We start from the raw sequence: 12210 nt of genomic DNA, 5'->3' as shown, positions 1-12210 counted from the left end.
TCACTTTTATGAATCCTCTTCTATTACCCCTTTTGCTGCATTACAAAAAACACATGCTATACCTCAAAAAGAAACATTTAGATACTTACAAATAAAACAATTTCTAATCCAAAACACTCCTTCAAATCCATCTACCCCAAGCTTCACTTTCTTTGAACAAGCTTGCAAATCTGATCCTCACAAACGAGGGCTCATTTCAAATCTGTACAACCAACTATTATTGCATACAACCTCTTCCCCTCCAACCTATACATCTAAATGGGAAAATGATTTAAATCTTCAACCAGACAAACTAAACTGGACTCACATATGGCAGGCTAATAGATCGGCCTCCCCGAATATAGTAGCTTCAGAAACTAACTATAAGGTGCTTTCTAGATGGTACTTAGTACCTGCTAGGATTTCAAAATTCCTCCCGCAATACCCAGCTAACTGCTTTCGAGGATGTGCTGACTTAGGCACACACTTACACATTTGGTGGGATTGTCCCATAGTCAGAGCTTTTTGGTCAGAAATATTCAAAATTCTTTCTATCATTTTCAAAACCGCAGTAGAACCAGACCCTGCGGTAGCACTCCTGAATAATAAACCTCAAACTTTAACTCACCACCAATTTAAACTTCTATTATCGATAACCACGGCTGCCCGATAACCACGGCTGCCAAACAAAATATTGAAAAAGCCTGGAAAACACCCACTTTATGCATGGTATCATTCAAACATAGAGTAACGCAAGCCATGATTCACGCTAAAATAGAGGCAACCGTACTAGATAAAGTTCCCATGTTCAAATCATTATGGCTTCCTTGGATTGAACACTACTTACCACATGGTCTAGACCAATCTCTTATATTCTCATGAAACAACTAATCAAACATATATCTTACCCCCTATGTTACATGTAGAATTTATTAACATACCATTTTCTTTTGGAGTGGTCTCCTCCCTCCACAACCCTTATATATGCTTCCCCCACCCTTGCTTTCCCCACACCCTCTCCTTTTACTATATATAGATGTACAAGCTAAATTAATGAGTTATATATTTCCTAATGTTATTACTATAGAGGAGATTTTAGGGATGGTTTAATTAAGTATCTTTTATTCAGGGAATAACCAAGCCACATGGTTGGATCTTGGCCCTGAATTATCTACTTACCTCTCTATACCTTCCTGGTAACAACCTTTCTTTTACCCTATATTATACCAAATCTCCTCCAACCCTAAACTTTGAAACTACAATTTTTACTATGTATCTAATCCAGTTATTAAACTTTATACATGTTTATCTTTAGCTAAAATGTGTTAAACTAATATATCCCAAATTACATGACTGTTATTATAGTATTCACCTCCTGTTAATATTCTGAGAAGCCTCATTTCACACTTTTATACATTATACTTAACTATAAATCTATTGTATGACTCTTTTTATTGCATTATATTCAATAAAATATTTGAAAAAGAAAAAGGAAAAGTAGATACGTAAATATCAAATGTACTTTTCCATATATGTACTTTATAAAAAATGTATAGTTTTGCATATTTGTTTTTTATTTTTATTTTTATTTATTTATTTTTATGGAGTTCGAAGGCTGGGCATGCATGCACGTACTGTATGTGTCTGAGATGCCTAGTTTTTTGCAATTCATTTTTGTGGATACAATGGTTTATTTATTGAATAATTGGATTTTTTATCAATTACCCTTTTTTTTTCTTGTCTCCAGGGTAGGAATTTTTTGGAGCCGTTGGGTCCATCCTTGGTACGACCCCGGCATGTGTAGGCCATTCTGGATACAGAAATATGGATATGGCAGTGAGTGCCGATCTATGTTATTTTATGCCTGTTTGGCCTTTTTTGTGGTTCGCTTGCTTTTTGGACATGTGTTGGCCTGGTGTTTGATTTGCCGGGTTTCCAGCCATGCCCAATTGCTATCATATATGCACAATGATTTATCTGTCAGCTTGTTGCGCTGACGCTGTGTCAGAGTAGCAGGCATGAGAGCGTAGCTGTCGGCCTGTTGTGTTGATGCTATGCAGTATGGGGGATGTGGTCCATCCATTGTCCTGCCTCCCTACTGCTGTCATCGGTATATTGGAGGCCTACTGCGCATGCATGTCGGTGGGAGTGTGACGCATGATGACTCCTCTCACTATGCCATTTTGGGTATGGGTAGGGGGTGGCGCTGTGCGCCACGCACTCGGGGGCTTCTGTGTAGCAGAATAGGTAGGTGCAGGTGATTATCATCACTTGCACCTGCTGGGAGGAGGAAATTTGGCTGTTTTGAACCATATAAAAGAGTAGGTAATCTAGTCATTCACAGTGCGTGGTCTGTGATGGGGCAACATATTGGCGGTATGGACTGAGGTAAAGACAACATAAATGAATATATTTTTTTTCTTGTTTGGAAATCCTTATGTGTCAATATTGATTATAAGACCATTATTGATTTGGCCTTCATGTTTTACTAAGAACATTTGATCTGTCTCTTACAGATGGGAGACTCTTCTGTGATAAGCACATTATCCTACTGCGTTGGTGGTTTATCCATTTTTTGAATCTGCAAACTCGCTGGATTACTCATTCAGCATTTTGAGAAGTTTTCAAACCCCTTCTCAGTGTATGTGCCCCTCTATATGATGACCTCCGTCTTTTTGATACACAGTACCACTTTAAAGGTATTTTCTTTTCTCCCCTTTTTTTTTTGAGATTTTTACAATAGTTTATACATCAAAATTAGGACATAATTTATATATTAGATGTAGTGGAATATTTTATTCATACATATATCCCTCTTTTTCCTTATTCCCAGCTAGGGATGAGCTTTGAGTTCGCCTGTTCGCCTGTTCGCCTGTTCAGCGAACAATTTGGGCTAATTTTAAAGGGTAATATGCAGGTTACTGTCCTAAAAAGTGTTTGGGGACCCGGATCCTGCCCCAGGGGACATGGATCAATGCAAAAAAAAGTTTTAAAAACGGCCGTTTTTTCAGGAGCAGTGATTTTAATAATGATTAAAGTGAAACAATAAAAGTGTAATATTCTTTTAAATTTCGTAGCTGGGGGGTATCTATAGTATGCCTGTGAAGGGGCGCATGTTTCTGGTGCTTAAAACTGTCCCTGCACAAAGTGTCATTTGTGCAGGAAAAAAAGTCTTTTAAAATCACTTGCGGCTATATTGTCGGGTCCCGCAATACTCAATGAGTGTTCTCTGTATTAGTTGACCATTCATTCATTGATAAAAAAAAAAAAGCATGGGGGTTCCCCTAAATTCAATTACCAGGCCCTTCAGGTCTGACATGGATATTAAGGGGAACCCCGTGTCAAATAAAAAAAAAAAATTGACGTGGGGTCCCCCTAAAAATCAATATCAGACCCTTTATCCGAGCACACAACCTGGCAGGCCGCAGGAAAAGAGGGGGGGCGAGAGAGCGCCAACCCCCCCCTCCTGAACCGTACCAGGCCACATACCCTTAACATTGGGAGGATGCTTTGGGGGTCTGTGACCCCTCAAAGCACCTTGTCCCCATGTTGATTAGGACAAGGGTCTCATCCTCACAACCCTGGCCGGTGGTTGTGAGGGTCTGCGGGCGGGGGGCTTATCAGAATCTGGAAGCCCCCTTTAACAAGGGGACCCCCAGATCCCGGCCCCCCCTGTTTGAAATGGTAAGGGGGTACAAAAGTACCCCTACCATTTCACAAAGAAAGTGTAAAAATTGTTAAATAAGACAAATACACTTTTGAAAAATTCCTTTATTAAAAAATAAAAAAAATTAAAAAAGATTCTAGCGGTGCTAATCCACTCTTGCTATCCAGTGACGAATCTCCGGGGTCCAGCGATGGATGATCATATCCAGCGAGGGGGATCTCTCAGTCCAGCGCTGTCCATACATCCGTCTTCTGTCTCCACTCCGGAGACACTGCAGAGATCCCAGCACTGACGTTTCTTATATTAGGAGGGCGGGGCCACCCATCACCTGACCCCGCCCCCTCTGACGCTGGTGAAGGGAGCCAGGGGTTCCCCAGTGACGTATGGGTGACCCCGCCCCCTCTGATGTAACGGAAACCTGCGTTACATCAGAGGGGGCGGGGTCACCCACACGTCACTGGGGAACCCCTGGCTTCCCTCTCCAGCGTCAGAGGGGCGGGGTCAGGAGACGGGTGGCCCCGCCCTCCTAATATAAGAAACGTCAGCGCTGGGATCTCCGCAGTGTCTCCGCAATGGAGACAGAAGACGGATGCATGGACAGCGCTGGACTGAGAGATCCCCCGTCGCTGGATATGATCATCCATCGCTGGACCAGTCGCCGGAGATTCGTCGCTGGATAGCAAGAGTGGATTAGCACCGCTGGAATCTTTTTTTATTTTATTTTTTTAATAAAGGAATTTTTCAAAAGTGTGTTTGTCTTATTTAACCATTTTGACACTTTCTTTGTGAAATGGTAGGGGTACTTTTGTACCCCCTTACCATTTCAAACAGGGGGGGGCGGGATCTGGGGTTCCCCTTGTTAAAGGGGGCTTCCAGATTCTGATAAGCCCCCCGCCCGCAGACCCTCACAACCACCGGCCAGGGTTGTGAGGATGAGGCCCTTGTCCTCATCAACATGGGGACAAGGTGCTTTGAGGGGTCACAGACCCCCAAAGCATCCTCCCAATGTTGAGGGTATGTGGCCTGGTACGGTTCAGGAGGGAGGGGGGCCACTCTTTCGTCCCCCCCCTCTTTTCCTGTGGCCTGCCAGGTTGCGTGCTCGGATAAAGGGTCTGATATGGATGTTTAGGGGGACCACCACGTCAATTTTTTAAAAAATTTGATGCAGGGTTCCCCTTAATATCCATATCAGACCTGAAGGGCCTGGTAATTGAATTTAGGGGAACCCCCATGCTTTTTTTTTCTTTTTTATCAATGAATGAATGAATTGTCGGCTAATACAGAGAACACTCATTGAGTGTTCTCTGTATTACGGGACCTGACAATATACTGCCGCAAGTGATTTTAAAAGACTTTTTTTCCTGCACAAATGACACTTTGTGCAGGGACAGTTCTAAGCACCAGAAACATGCGCCCCTTCACAGGCATACTATAGATACCCCCAGCTACGAAATTTAAAGGAATATTACACTTTTATTGTTTCACTTTAATCATTATTAAAATCACTGCTCCTGAAAAAAACTGCAGTTTTTAAAACTTTTTTTTGCATTGATCCATGTCCCCTGGGGCAGGACCCAGGTCCCCAAACACTTTTTAACTTGCTTTACTTTCAGTAACTTGCATATTACCCTTTAAAATGAGCACTTTAGATTGTGAATGTTCGAGTCCCATAGACTTTAATAGGGTTCTAAAGTTCACACGAAGTTTAGGTCTGTTCGCAGGTTCTGGTGCGAACCGAACAGGGGGGTGTTCGGCTCATCCCTATTCCCAGCTATCTGCTAACGCGGTCCCGATTCACATCTAGGGGGACCCTCTGACCCATCCACCCCTCACAGCAAACTGTTTTCTCTTTTCTTCATTAATTTTCATATTTTTTACTGTTTATGTATCCCGAGTCGCAATCATTTTTGCTCAATTGCTGTCATCAGCCGGCTTCTCGCATGGTTTAAATTTGGTGTTTTAGATGTACATGTAAGTATTATTGCAATGCATGCATGCCTCGCCCTCTTTCTTCCTCCCTTTTTTTCCCCTCCCCCTCTGCATTGGTAATGTGTATACATGTGTCTCTTCTTTTATTTTCTAGATTGCTTTTTTCAAAAATAAATGTGCATAACGAATTATCCCTGAAGAAGGAGTATAGTAAGAGTCCATAACGCGTAGGCTACATCGAATGCACATCATTTATCCATCTGTTCCATATATGTATTTTTGAATGCGTGTGTTCATTATGATTCAGTTCGAGAACACTATGCCTTCAGAAAGATAATATGTACACATTGTTTTAAATAACATGATTGTATGAAGGAAACAACGTTCTATGTTTTGAATACCTATTATTATTTTTCTTTCTTTTTTGATGCATTGTTAAAATAAAAATACTTTATACTTTTTTACAATTATTTGTCTCACAGTAAACATGCCTATAAAGTCCCGCCCATTTGAGGAGAAAACTTTGGATATTTTCTAACTTTGGGATGTTGGCTATACACAGCGGAATATATTGAATACCTCCAATTTTTAGATTTTTATGACTTTTTACACAGGAAAGGGATGGGTATACCCACTATGACAGTATTGTTAGTAACACCTCACAGGACGTACCCTTGTGGCTAATAGTGGCCAAGAAAAGACTAGATAAGCATATCACAAATAAATCACAAGGAACAGAGGGCTTACACCCACGAGTCCCCAAAGAACACAGCTGGGTTATAGCTAGACCATTATTCCTAATCTTTGTGGACAGCATACTGACAGGAATTGTACCAGCTGGTTGGAGAAAAGCAAATGTGGTACCAATATTAAAAAAAGGAAGATACATATTCCTGGAAACTACAAGCCAGTCCGCCTAACACCAAAAGAAGGTCAATTATTGGAGGGGATGATGATATGGAATTTTACAAAAGCGTTCAATACAGTTTCCCATAAACGCTTAATCTACAAGCTGAGGTCTGCAGGCATGGGCCATAAGGTTTGTTCTTGGATAGAAAACTGGTTACAGGGGTGTGTCCAAAGGGTGGTGACTGGTCCGAAGTGGTAAGTGGGATACCCCAAGGCTCTGTCTTGGGACCAATTCTGTTTAAATTATTCATAAATTATATAGAGGATGAGATAAATAGCTCAATCTCAGTTTTTGTGGATGACACAAAGATAAGCAGGGCAATAACTTTACATCATGATATAGAAATTGTACATAAAAGACCTGAATAAAATAATGGGGTGGACAACTACATGGCAAATGAGGTTTAATGTGGAGAAAGGGTGATAAGGATGTGGAATTGTCTTCCACATTTAGGGGTGTCAGTGGGGAGTATTGATATTTCTAAAAGACTCTTGGACTTGTCTCTTTAAGAACGCATACAGGGATATGGGAAATGATTATTAACACTAACATACATACACCTACACAGGTTAAACTGGATGGACTATTGTCTTTATTCAACCTTACCTGCTATGTAAAAACCACAGAGGTGATCAAAAGAAAGCTCTATTTGTGGGGAAAAAAGGACATACATTTTATATGGATACAGCGAAAATGGCCTTGTCATGAAGGGAGATAAATCTTTCAGAGCTAAAATAATTTTTAAGACCTATAGTTCTGCAATCAGCAAAACTCATGAACACTGCTGAACACTGCTCTTGCTTTCCTTTTTTCGTAGGGAGTGTGGCAGACCTCTGCAGAGAGACCTTTGCTTCCAAACAGACACAATAAATTCAAGAAATGTTAAAACCCCTGGCATATTTATACTACTGTCTATGTTGGGAAGTTTTAGCCTCTCTATTTGTCCTGGTGTTGTAATGCCGCGTACACACGACCGGACTTATCAGCAGAAAAGGTCCAACGGAATCATTTAGTCGGATATTCCGATCGTGTGTGGGCTTCATCTGACTTTTTTCTTCAAAAATTCAGACGGACCTAGAAATAGAACATCTTTCTAACGGAATCAATTTCTATTGGGAAAACCGTTCGTCTGTATGCTGTTCTGACGCAAGAGCAGCTATTGGCTACTGGCTATTGAATTTTCTTTTCTAGTTCCATCGTACATCATTGCGTTTGAAACAAACGGACTTTGTTGTGATTGTGTGTGTGGGCAAGTCCATTCAGTCGGAAGTCAGTCGGACCTTTTCTGCCGGAAAGTCTGGTCGTGTGTACGCGGCATTACAGGTACTGGGGGTGAGAGAAAATATTACGAGGACACTTTTTGTATTGACAAATGCCTGATAAGAAGCACATTTTTATGTGGCACTATTTCACATATTTCCTTAGAACTCTGAAAGAGTTTGGCTCTACCCTGCTGAAAACAGGAAAAGTATAAAATATCTCCTTGTATGAAATAAAGTTCTTTCTCCTATTATTAAACAGGTTCACTCAATTGAAACTCTTGAACGAGAAACACTTCTTCAAGCAGGCAAATCCATCTCACTTCAGTCCGTGTTGCTTCAACCCTGTTGCTACTGCAGTGTATATTTCCGACACATTCAATCCCCTTTTATCCTAATTTATGAAAAACAACAGAAGAAACTGTATCATCCTTTCAAATGCTCCAAAAGAATATTATTAAACCTATACACGGCCAGATGGGGATGTCTTTGACTGAAATATTGTCAAGTTTTCTAAATTATAAATCCCCGTCTCTAGAGCAGAGATCCTTTTAGTAATCATTCAAACAATTTCATTTTGAGTAAAGGAAATCCGCTAGGAATGAAAATGCAGCAAAATGAGCAGTGCAAGGCCTTTAATCCATCAGACTGGAAGAACCAGAGCTGTGTAAGTACATTGTCTGCCTCATCTCAGCGTTGTGCCTTTACGGGACACTTTTCACTCATATGGATACATTTTAATATCAGAAGAGTGTGATTAAAATTTCCTTTTTTTAAAAATATAGGGTTTACTATAAAAGAAAATAGTTGGGGTAAACAAATGTTTTTTTAGCCAAGTGAGCATTAGCTACGCAAATTTCCCAAAAGCAGAGAATTTTTCTGTTCATTTTTCTGTCCATCCATAGAATACAATAATGTACATTCAGTAAAATTGTACTTTTCCATCTTATGTTCGTTTTTTATACTATATTATTTATAAGTATATTATATTAATAGTATATTTACTTGTATATTTTCTTAATGTTTGTATTAGGATTGGGCCTGTGAACATTTTTTTGAATTTTTTTTCCAAATCTTCTTTATCTTGTTAACCACTTCAACTTCGGAAATTTTTACCCCCTTCATGACCAGGCAATTTTTTGCAATATGGCACTGCGTTACTTTAACTGACAACTGCGCGGTCATGCGACACTGTACACAAATAACATTTACCAGTATGTCCTTTCTTTTGGTGGTATTTGATTACCTCTGCATTTTTTATTTTTTGTGCTATAAGCAAAAAAAAGCAAATTTTGAAAAAAAAATCTAAGGTTTTCTACTTTCTGCTATAAAACACATCCAATAAAAAAAGGAAAAAAAAATCTTCATCAATTTAGGCCAATATATATCCTGCTACATATTTTTGATTAAAAAAAATCCCAATAAGCGTATATTGATTGGTTTGCGCAAAAGTTTTATTGTCTACAAACTATGGGGTATTTTTTTATTTTTTTTTTCAACATCATTGTCACCATTACTAGTAGAAAAATAAATAAATAAATAAAATAAAATAAAATTACCCCATAATTTGTAGACAATATAACTTTTGCGCAAACCAATCAATACACGCTTATTGGGATTGGGATAGCAAGACTGAGATATTGCGGTCGGACACCTGACACTTTTGAAACTCTTTGGGGACCAGTGACAATAATACAGTGATCAGTGCTAAGAAATATGCACTGTACTAATACTAATACTGTACTGTACTAATGACACTTGCAGGGAAGGGGTTACCATCAGGGGCGATCAAAGGGTTAAATGTATGCCTAGGTTGTGCTTACTAACTTTGAAGGAGGTGCTTCTACTAAGGGAAGGCATAGATCTGTGGGCGGCACAGTGGTGTAGTGGTTAGCACTCTCACCTAGCAGTAAAAAGGGTCGCTGGTTCAAATCCCAACCACGACACTACCTGCCTGGAGTTTGCATGTTCTCCCTGTGCCTGCGTGGGTTTCCTCCGGGTACTCCGGTTTCCTCCCACACTCCAAAGACATGCAGGTAGGTTAATTGGCCTCTGACCAAAATTGGCCTTAGTATATGAATGGGGACCTTGGATTGTGGGCTCCTTGAGGGTAGGGACCAATGTGAGTGTGCAATGTACAGGGATAGGGGTAGACACTCACTCAGGTTGAACTGGATGGACTGGTGTCTTTATTCAACCTTACTAACTATGAAACTATCTGTGATCCTGCTTAGCAGAAACACGGGATCAATGTCTTCCCTACTGACAGAAAGGCGGTCTGCCTTGTTTTCATAGCAGATTGTTGTTCTGCCTGTGTACTAAACAATCGGTGGGTGCCGGCAGACATCTAGTCTTGATCACAGCAGAAGTGGGTCACTGGCGCCAGACCTGAATATATGAGATCACATACTAGGTATGTGATCTGGCGCAGAATGCCCGCCCTGCCGCAGTAAATGTGTAGTGGGCGGTTGTGAAGTGCTTAATCTTTTTAGTCAGGTAAATATTTATAAATGCACGTGAATAATTTAGATTTACAGTACCACTTACAGTCAGCAGATGGCAAATGTGAGGCCGGTTTCATAAAGGGTTCAGACAGGTAATTCGCTACTTTGAGGAGTATACAACTAAATAGCGAGAAACCAATTGCAAGTGCAAAGCAAGTGTTTTCTTGGTTTGGTCCACTACACTTTTTTCAGTGCAACATGAAAGTGCCCTGAGTTACATTTTTATTTGTACAATGATTATGTACAAACCATAAGAAAGGTCAGATTATAAACAGCATCTATCAAAACCATTATAGTTTTCCATAGACTCCAATTACTGGACCCATTTTGAAAATGCTGTTTGCTTGGCTAGACTGCTGGAACAAAGACGTCTATCAGGAGCTCTGACTTCAACCTATTTTTGGTCTGTGAACCCAAAGGTAATACGGTCAAAGAAAAGACACCCATAGTTCTCTCTTGATAGATTTCCATATATGTAGTATAAGTTCACCTTTGGGAGCATGTTGCACTCGCCGCTCGGTCGATCGATGTGGGGATACCCGCGATCGTCTCACGAGGCGGAAGAATGGGGAGATGCTAATGTCAGCAAGCATCTCCCCGTTTTGCCTAGTGACAGTGCCACTGATCTCTGTTCCTGTAATCGGAAGCAGAGATCAGTGACATGTCACACACAGCCCAGCCCCCCACAGTTAGAAACACGCCTCAGGACACACCTAACTCCTACACTGCCACCTAGTGGTTAATCCATTCACTGCCAGTGTCATTTACACAGGAATCAGGGCACAGCATGGATTGCTGTATAAATAACAAGGGTCCCAAAAATGTGTCAAAAATGTCCGATGTGTCCGCCATAATGTTGCAGTCATGCTAAAAATTGCTGATCGCCGCCGTTACTAGTAAAAAAAAAAAATATTAATAAAAATGCCATAAAACTATCCCCTTTTTTGTAAATGCTATAACTTTTGCGCAAACCAATCAATAAATGATTATTGCGGGGTTTTTTTTTACGAAAAATATGTAGAAGAATACGTATTGGCCTAAACTGAGGAAAAAACATTATTTTTATATATTTTTGGGGGATATTTATTATAGTAAAATGTAAAAAATAATGCGTATTTTTCAAAATTTACATTCTTTTTGTTTATAGCGCAAAAAATAAAAACCGCAGGGGTGATCAAATACCACCAAAAGAAAGCTCTATTTGTGGGGAAAAAAGAATGTCAATTTTGTTTGGGAGGCATGTTGCATGACCGCGCAATTGTCAGTTAAAAACAACGCAGTGCAAAATCTCAAAAAGTAGTCTGGTCTTTGGCCAGCAAAATGGTCCGGGGCTTAAGTGGTTAAGATCTATTGATCACAGGGGCAACGCTTTCCAGACTCCTGTGGGAAAAAAATAATAGATGCAATTTTTTTTCCCTGCAGAAATATGTGCATTTGTTAATTTTCCCAAAAGGAGAACATAGCCTTTATGAGCCTACACTGATTGTAAACGATCACCCATTCAGCTTAAGATAGAAATGAAAGTCCACACATTTGTGTATAGATATAAAAAAAAATGACAAATACCTTTTTTCCCCTTTTTTATAAGTGATCACATTCCCTCTGTTCTTAGCTGCTTAAGAGCTGGGGGAAGAGAAGCAGCAGCACACTGAGCTTCCCAGTAAAAGGCTGAGCAGGAGGGGGGAGGGGCATGTCAGAGCAAGTGTGATCATTGGAGAAGAGAAGGCTGAATTTCCAACACAGCTAGAGAACTGACCACGGTGTGCTCCCCTGCTCAGTGTAGTCAGATTTTAATAGGAAAGTAGAGGGACTCACAGGATCACCAGGGATTTTACACAAAGGAATCAATACAAAGAGAACAGGACACTTTTTATACAAGTACACAGTACAGCAGGTACATATCATGAATATGAAATGTTGGAGCTACAACCACTTAAGTTTACATCTTTACCTTTTTCCGTT

The 12210-nt window shown here is 40.2% G+C and overlaps 1 long non-coding RNA gene across 1 annotated transcript in view; it reads left to right on the top strand.

Moving 5' to 3' along the window:
• LOC143934029 (uncharacterized) overlaps positions 1 to 5973 on the top strand; it is a 54043-nt gene extending 48070 nt beyond the window's left edge. Inside the window, exons 3-4 of the long non-coding RNA XR_013263195.1 lie at positions 1727 to 1815; positions 5730 to 5973. This is a non-coding gene — a long non-coding RNA (uncharacterized LOC143934029). The remainder of the gene's footprint in view (positions 1 to 1726; positions 1816 to 5729) is intronic.
• The last annotated feature ends 6237 nt before the right edge of the window (positions 5974 to 12210 follow it).

Source organism: Lithobates pipiens, unplaced genomic scaffold, assembly GCF_037356315.1.
Source record: "Lithobates pipiens isolate NorthernLeopardFrog02 unplaced genomic scaffold, aLitPip1_a1.2 Scaffold_27, whole genome shotgun sequence".
Taxonomy (NCBI): Eukaryota; Metazoa; Chordata; class Amphibia; order Anura; family Ranidae; genus Lithobates; species Lithobates pipiens.
This window is presented reverse-complemented; position numbering and strand designations above follow the sequence as displayed.